The sequence below is a fragment of the Crocuta crocuta genome, unplaced genomic scaffold, assembly GCF_008692635.1.
Source record: "Crocuta crocuta isolate KB4526 unplaced genomic scaffold, BGI_CrCroc_1.0 scaffold89, whole genome shotgun sequence".
NCBI lineage: Eukaryota > Metazoa > Chordata > Mammalia > Carnivora > Hyaenidae > Crocuta > Crocuta crocuta.
The window spans coordinates 10,529,432-10,538,356 of NW_027551559.1; positions in this window are offsets into that span (position 1 = coordinate 10,529,432).

Sequence of the window (8,925 nt, forward strand, 5' to 3'; positions counted from 1 at the left end):
CAACCCACCCCCACCCCCACCCCCCAGCTGAAGCCTCTGCTGACTGTGTTTCCGGCTGGGAGGTGGGGCTTCTTCCATGGTCACCTTGGGCTCCAAGAGTGAGTGTCCCCCAGGACGCGGCGCCGCCCCCCGGGGTGAGTGTCCCCCAGGTCGCTGCGCCGCCCCCCGGGGTGAGTGTCCCCCAGGTCGCGGCGCCGACCCCCGGGGTGAGTGTCCCCCAGGACACGGCACCACCCCCCGGGGTGAGTGTCCCCCAGGACGCAGCGCCGCCCTCCGGAGGCCTGGGTGTGGAGACGCCCTGGCATCACCGCTGTGTCCCCCACTGGTCCTGAGCTGGCCCGGCTCCACGGCAGCGCCCGAGACCCCCCTCGGTGGAGAGGAGGTCACCCCGGGTTCCCAGCGGCAGAAAACCCGCTGGTGCTTCCTGCGGCCGCGAGGCGGGGAGAAGGCTCCCTTCCGAGCAGGTGCCTCTGGTCGGATATATCGGGCTGGTTTCCTGGACACACGGGATGAGATGCAGACAGAAGAGGGTATGAAACATAAATGAGGAACCTGTGATTTGTTTCCAGGCTGAATTTACAGGAAATATAACCTGGCACCTGCCGAGTCCAAGAATAAAATTCTTTCCGTTGGGCCCCTTCAGTCTGCAGAAGTCCATTTCCAGTGAGAAATGACCTCAGAGAAAACACCAAACGCAGGGTAAGGGCAGTTCAAGAACAGCCTGGGGGTGAGGGTCCGTGGGGGGGGTGCTTGTAAGATGCTTTGTTGAGACCCTAGAAATATTTCACGACATGCACATAACGACCTCCACATAACGACTTCCACTTAACGACCTCCGATGACCTTATGAGTGCCCCGGGGGCCTCCCTGGCCTTCAGCACCCGGACCCGCGGGGGAAGGGATCTGTCCCAGAAAGAACAGGTGTGAACGGAATATATTACAATCAGATACACAGGAAGCCCATGAGGTTTTTAAGGAGCAGGTATCAGCGAGGACCGAAAGATGCCAAGACAGTACAAATACGGGTCTTGGGCTTCCCCCGACCTTTCTCGGTGTGTAAAGCATACAGACCAGAAGGGCCAGAAGAAGACCAAACATCTGCCACTTCTCCTGGAGCGGGACGGGCGTCGCCGAGGGCAGAGCCAGGAGCCGCGTCCGGGATCGGGCGGCTGCAGCCTTGCGGGAAGACGGACGCTTCAGGTGGCTCCCCGCCCCCCTGAGCCCCGAGTGTCCAGCACACGTGACGTCTCCAGAGCCTGCTCGTATTATTATCCACCGTGGGTGCAAACGTCCTCGTGCTGGTTAGAACTTGCGCGGCGGCCGGAGGCGGGGACGCCACTCCGCCAAGTCCACTCCTGCGAAGACAGCGGGTCCTGAGCTGCGGCCCAGACTCCCTGTCTGTGCTCACAGCAGCCGCGCCGGGAGTGGCGTAAGGTCGCCGTCCGAAAACAGAGCGGTGACGGCCCGGCGGGCGCGGCAGCTTGGTCGCCCGCTAATGGACCAAAGCTGAGACGTGAGCAGAGGTTTCTGGTGAACGTGGGAAGCCCTCCAACTGCACTTTCTAAAGTCCGACAACAAAGACGGAGGATAAAAACAGTGTTTTGGGGCCCCAGGCGGCTCCGTCAGGTAAGCCCCCAACTCTTGACTTTGGCTCAGGTCATGATCTCACCGGTTCATGAGTTCAAGCCCTGAATTGGGCTCCCTGCTGACGGTGTGGAACCTGCTTGGGATTCTTGTCTCCCTCTCCGTGCCTCCCTTGATCTTTCTCTCTCTCACAATAATTAAATAAACTTTAAATTTTTTTTTTAATTTTTGAGACAGACAGTGAGACAGAGTGCAATCAAGGGAGGAGCAGAGAGAGAGGGAGGCACAGAATCCGAATCAGGCTCCAGGCTCCAAGCTGTCAGCACTGAGCCCGATGCGGGGCTCGAATCCACGAACCGCGAGTTCATGACCTGAGCTGAAGTCGGACGCTCAACCGACTGAGCCCCCCAGGTGCCCCAAACAAACTTTAAAAAGCAGTAGTTCAGGAGTTGAGAAAATGAGTACTGCAGTGTTCCTCACCGGGCTCAGCCTCACATGGTGAGCCTCCCATAGGTCAGTCCTTGCCCTCACTCTGCTCTGCATCGACCAGAAGGGCAAAAATCCTGCTGTTGTGCATCATTATCCAGCACCTGCCACCGTCCAACCACACAGTGGATCCACGACGCGCCGGGGACGGGCGTGCGAGGGGGTAACGTCTATGTCAAGGAGAGGCGGCTGCTCCAGCATTAGCTGATGGAAAACTGCGTGTGATTTCTGCCCCTTTCCCAAAAATGGCATTCTACGCCTTGGATTATCATTTAATAAATCATAAAAGCATGCCGTATAAAAGATTTGTTTATCGAATGACACAAAAATTTTGGAATAAAGCAATAATATTTCCCATGTGGCTTAGGCTATAAACAAGGAACCCACAACCATAAAATTACTTAGAAAATAATATTGCAGATTTTGAATTTCTTTGACTTTCCCTTGAACGATTTGAAAATTTGAAAAATATCTTCCGTTTTAGTTCATTCGAGCTGCTGAAGTTCTAAAATCCCAGTTGATTAGAGCTGCATTCTCAGTAAACAACAGTTCTGAGAAATTGAAAGATATATTTTCGGCGCAGCTCATGTATTCATTTCATTGTACAACACAACCCAGGAGATTTGAGGCATTTAAAAGAAATTTTCTCATGTTCTCTCCTTGCCCCCGACTCCTCACAGCACAGAAGCTCTGCGTCCCTCCCGCCCGAGACCCCGGCAGCAGGCGGGCCAGGGGCCAGCCCGCTCTCGGCCTCGCGCCCTCCCCGGGCTGCACACCCCACCAGGCTGCACACCCCACCAGGCGGTGGGAGGAGTGGCCCCCGGCCGCCCACACGGCGAGTCCGAGCAGGGAGGGGAACCTGGCGTGTCGTTGTCTCTTCCGCCGCCCCTACAGCTGGTCACCCTGCGTCTACCCTCGAGGCCTCTGATGGCAGAGGCTGACACGGGGTTCCTGGGTAACGTGAAGGTCATGGGCCCCGGAGGATCCCCCCGACGGCACCGGCCCCCTTGGCAGGAGCTGATAATGGTCTAGGACCCACAGCGCAGACCCTGAACTTGGTGGGATGGCCCCACAGCAGACGCCTGTGGCTGGCGGGGCAGACACATCACCCCCGACCACGGGAGCCCGTGCATCCCGCGCAGGGACTTACTGCTGCAGGAGTTTAAGCGATAGCTTGGTCCTTGGACGGTCTCCCAGCCCAAGAACCTGATGCCACAACCTCACCCTTCAATTTTCTATCCGCCTGAGTGGCAAAGCCAAGCCACTGAAGGCCACTCGGAGGAGAGCCTCTCTCACGAGCGCTCACGCCCGCCAGGGGCGCCACAGAACCGCTGCACGTGGCCAACACCAAGCCGGTCACGTTCAGGGTGAACAGAAACTGCAGCGGGGTTACGGGGTTACGGTGGAACTCACCGCGTAATGATCCACATTTTAAAAACACTGTGTATTTACAGTAAATCTGCTGATCATTCTGTACTCCTCAATCACAAATTTCAAAATGGTCGACTGTCTATAAAACGAAATGTGGGACCTGGCGTTATTTCCTTACCAAGACGAGACAAGTGTGAACCATCCGCAGGTGCTTGCCCTTCACACACGTCCGCGAGCTTCGTTCCCTCACGCGTGTCCCGACTCTGGGTGACCGCAGCCGTTGACAGCAGCTAAGTGCCTGGCCGTTCCGCCCCAGACGTCCCTCCAGAGGGAAGGGATAAGAGTCCATGGAAAAAATACTCAAATACTCAGAATTAAAGCCTTTTTATATTAACTGAGTTTACGATGAGGGAAATGAATGCCGTGAACAGCCGTGGGGGGGGCTCTGGTGAGCCGTGGCTCACACACACCTCTGCAGACACCGCCCCCGGACGCACAGCCCTTCCCTTGATGCTAAAAGGACCTTGAAAGCAGGAAACTTTTTTCTAAATCCGTAAATGACGCCATAAAATCCTCAGGTCTGCCCCATGACAGTCCTTGTGTCCCCACAAGTACCCGAGGCTTTGGGGGCGGAGGCCACACTGAGCGCACGTGAGGAGAGACTCAGAAATGAAGGGGCAGCCGAGACCTGGGGATCCGGGGCAGGTGTGTGGACGCCTCGTCCCTGGGTCCCGACTTGTCCGGGAGCGCGGTCCCATCCACCTCACGTCCCACGCCTTCGCTTTGAAGCGTGAGCGGATCCAGGGTGGACGGACACAAAGCCTCTTTCTGCCGGGACCCCTCCTTCCCGCTCGTAAGCAGCAGCCGTCTACAGGGACAGGAGAAGGGGATTTTTTGTTCAAACAATTTGTCTGTAAAGACGGAGAGGATGCGCACGCGGAGCTACACCCCTGCCAACCTCCGGGTTTGAAGCGGTCACTATTATTACTATAACTTGATTCTCCACATGCTCAGCATGTCTTTTGCAGAGAAAAAAGCCACCAAGAACTTCCTAGGCACACAGTCTGCTAGAAGCCACTGATGTTCACGCTAGAAACCGAGGCAGATCTGCTGGCTTTACGGCTGGCGCTTGAGGAAGTGAAGCTCCGGAGTTTCTCATGAAGAAGGCCACAGAACACGCCACTGGTCCACCTGCAGTGTGTGGACACGGCAGGACACCCCCAAGTCCCCAAGGCCACCGTCAGCCTCCTCAACAAGCTGGTGGCTCTCGGTGGCCCAGCTAAGCAGGGCGCCCGGGGTCCTACGACCAGACCCTGAAGGTCTCACCCGCGGCCCGTCCCCTGCCCTCCATCTCGCGGTCCTCGGTGCCCCCAGGGGTGGAAGACGGCGCACCAGACGCCTGTTAGAAACAAGATGTCACCCAAGACCATTGGGATGGGGTGAGCTGGGACCGACCTCCAGATGTACCAGCAGGCGGGGACTTAGCGAGATGGACAGTCACCGAGAGCAGCAAGTCTGGCTTCTGGAAGGGGGGAGCCCACTGACGTCGGGTAGAGGGAAGCCCTGTGACCAACTCAGTGGGACTCTGGCCACCAGTCGCCCGGCACCAGACCCTGGCTCGGGGGGCCAGGCTGACTTTCTGCCCAGGAGGCGCCCTTGACGGGTGCCCACCACCCAGGGGGCGCCCTTGACGGGTGTCCACCGCTCAGGACATCTCCTCCAAGACCCACACTGGTGCCGTTACCCCGAAGTCCTGCCTGCCTGGTCACGTGAGCCCACACTGTTTGGGGGGCTTTGCTAAGTCTTAACACAGTGCATTTCACACTCTAGGTCTCCTCCCTCGTTTCCAGCCTGATCAAAGTCACGGGCCATGTGCCGGGGGGGCAGGCTGGCGTCCCCAGGCCACTGCCCTTCAGAGTCCCAGGACAGCATCCGGGCTGCACGTGTGCACAGCCTCAGTTTCCACCAGCTTGTCTGCACACATTCTGGCGAACGAGGGGAGAGACGGCCGGCCGGCAGAGCGAGGCCGGATTGCTGCTCTCCAGGTTCAGAATCGGTCCAACCTTCCCAGCCGAATTCCTGCGTTCTCACACGAAGAACAACGGCCAGAATGTCAGGATGTGGTCACAGTGACGTCAAGCCGAGTGTGGCCAAGCTGACACTTCTTATTCATTCACTCAGATTGTTCACGAATTTGTCCAGTCAATCCGAAAGTACGCACTGCAGCCCATCACCTGCCGGGCACGGGGCAGGGCCATGGGCAGAGGGTGGGCGGGGTGGGCGGCGTCCTGCCCTGTGGGGCCCCAGTGTGACAGGCACCAGGTGCCGCTGCCGGCAGAGAGCCTGGTGCCCACAGAGTCGGTGCCACGCTGGCGAGGTTCTCTGACCTTTGTGCAAGGACCAAGCTGTCGGGGCGCCCGGGGGCTCAGTTGGGTGAGCGTCCAGCTCTTGCTTTCTGCTCAGGTCATGGTCTCACGGCTCGTGGGATCGAGCCCTGAGTCAGGCTCCAAGGTGAGTGTGGAAACTGCTTGGGATTTTCTCTCCCTCTCTCTGCCCCTCCCCTCCATGCTCGCTCTCTCTCTCTCTCTCTCTCTCTCTCTCTCAATATTAATTAAATTAAAATAGATAAAGCCTCTAATGACTAGGAAGAGTGAGGAAGGGGTGGAGGTAAACCAGAAGCTCTTCTATTTGGATGCACACGTGGCGCAGGCGGCCTCCCTCAGCCACACGGGAAACGTGTCAGCAGACGTGCAGAGAGGCTTCTCCGAAGGGTGGAAACGAGCCAGAAGCCCCTCCCTAAACTCCCAGGCAGAAGAAAACCTTCCAACTCACTTTATTACAATGAGGATCTGACTTCGGCTGCGTCTCCACCCGGGGCCCCAGAGAGAAGCCCCCCCCACCGCGGCCTCTGCAGGCGGGAGGCAGGAAGGCCCTGGGGAAGGGGAGGCAGGCCTTGCTCCGGGGCCGGCGGAGGCCCCGAGGGGCCGTGTTCTGCCGAGTGGAAGGAGAAGGGGCATCCTGACGCCTGACGCTGAGGCCGCCCCCTTGCCCCTCGCTAAGTCCCCACTGGCTCCGGAGAAAGTCTGCAAGTGCAGCGGCTGGAAGGCCGGAGGCCGCGGTAATGGCAACGGGCCTGCTGAGGCTCCGCTAACCGCTTCCAGGAAGGGAATTGCGTCCCCGAGCAGCAGCGGCGCATCCTCCAGAGGCCCCCGCTGGCGTCCACTCAGTCGGAAGTGACACGGTTTTATCACCTTGAGTGGCGGTCCAGGTGCACAAATGGAGGGCCACGTTAGCCCACGTCCCTTTAGGTGGGAAACTTCCTGACGGCTTTCACCTGCTCTTCTTAGGAAAAGACCCTTCTGTGATGCAACTTTAAGTCTTTTATTAAAATGAAGAAGAAGAAGATGAAGAAGAAGAAGAGACACGTTTTCCAGCTGATTCTTGCTTCAATTTTAAGACACCGTGCACTGCCGCCTGCACTGGCTTCTCACCTCTGGCCGGGTAACCTGGCTCGGGGGCAGGGGGTTCGCCCCCGAACACCCATAAAATAAATCCCCAAGGATGCCAGGGGACAAAGAGGCTCTGGAGGCCCTCCTGTGAGGGTTCATCTTCTCTTTATAAATTTTGAGGTTTCTTAAAATGATACACACACAACCGTTTTTGACCCTGGGAGGGCGCATGAGTCGAAAACGCACATGAACACGGAGACCCGAGTCCCCTCTGAGTCGTAGTGCAAGAAAACAGGAAACAAACCAAAAATCCATCGACTGGTGGATTTGTGCACAAAATGTGGCAATATCCAGGCACAGAATCAGACTGGCAATAAAAAGAAGAAACCACTGATTCATACTCCACAGGGACACAGCTCAAAACTTGCTAAAAAATTTAAAACATTATGCTGAAGACAGCAGACCTGTAAGAGCATGTATTGAATTGAGCATTTATGTGAAATTTCTAGAAAAGGAAAGGAAAGAACACATACAAACAGAAACTGCAGAAGCAGACCAGTAGTTGCCTGGTACTGAGGCAGGAGTGGGGGCTCGGGGGCTATTACATTACTCGATATGTTTGGACATCTAGAAACATTATTATCAGGTATTTGACAGACGGTGAGAGCGTGTGGGAAATGCAATGCTGGTCTCATAGAAAACTATGCCATGAAAACAATCATGCAAATATTAACTCCAGGAAAAATGCAAAGTCATGCAGCAAAGGAAAAATAATCACAAGGCATAACTTGGCTTCGCAGGAAATAAAGGTGATTTATCCAAAACTAGTGATAAAACTGTGTTGGGAAGAGAGGAGGAGGCACACCGCAAAAGAGATCTGGGGAAGGGCAGAAATCAGCTGTAGGATAACTGTATTGTTTATAAATATAGAGATGAATAGTTAAAGCAGGTCATAGAAATGGGAGAAGTTGTGAGGAGCAAGACCAGACAATGGTGGGGGCTGCATTGTACTTTCTTATAAGCCTTTCAGGGTTGTTTGATTTTTAAACATTTCTTGTATTATTTTTTGAACTAGTAAAACCATTCTGAAAAACAAGGGCATTGAACAAAATAAATCACTGTGACCGACTGCCCCCACCATTTCGAAAGTGTATTTTAATCCCCAGAACTTGGGAAGAACAAAACTTAAATTAGTTCAAAGAAAGACTCACTGGAGCCTCCAGCAGCAGGAAGAGGCGGGAGGGACCCCCCTGGAACGCAGCGCCACGGACTCGGACGCGTGGCTCCAGAGCTGTGAGGACACCCATTCCTGTGGTCCTGAGCTACCCGTCTGTGGCGTTCGCTGTGACCTCCGGGCACCGATGCACCCGTTCTCCCCCCCGCAGCCTGTGACATGGTCAGGACACCCCCATACCCCCCGGCTGACCCCCCGGGCTGCCTCCCCGAACCCCACCTGGGAGTCGAACGTTTGTTCCGTGTCTGAGCCCAGAGGCAAAGGGTGAGGCGGGCAGGCCTCAGCTCGGGTCAGGGCCCTGGGCTAGGGTAACCCCGCCCGGTGGGCTCCCCACGCCCCCTCCTCGGAGCCCCTGCCCAGGAGCAGGCCTGGCCAAGCCGGTGGCCCTGCGTGGCCCTGCCTGACACCCTTTCCCCAAACACAGGTGCCCGCGAGGCTCACGTTTCCACGGTTCATTATTTTTCTCATGAAAAGTAATGAGTTTTAAAACAGTTCACCTTCTGGAGATGAAGGTCTGGCTGGAGGAACATTCCTGCTGCCTGACCCCCAGCCCGCGGTGCACGGAGATCTTTGGAAAGGTCGCGTCTCCCTCACTGGGAACAGGTCCCGGGGGAAGCAAGTGGCATTCTGATATTTTCATGAAGCACGCACGCGGGTGAGAGTATGTGGGAAGGATGGGAAGTCCCTCGAAACGGCGTGTTTCTAATTGAACCCACCAGGGGTCTTATTTGGAGACTTTTCCAGCTTGTGATGGGTGCCTGGCCGCCACCTGAGTTTGTGGGTGAGGTTTCACAGGCACGT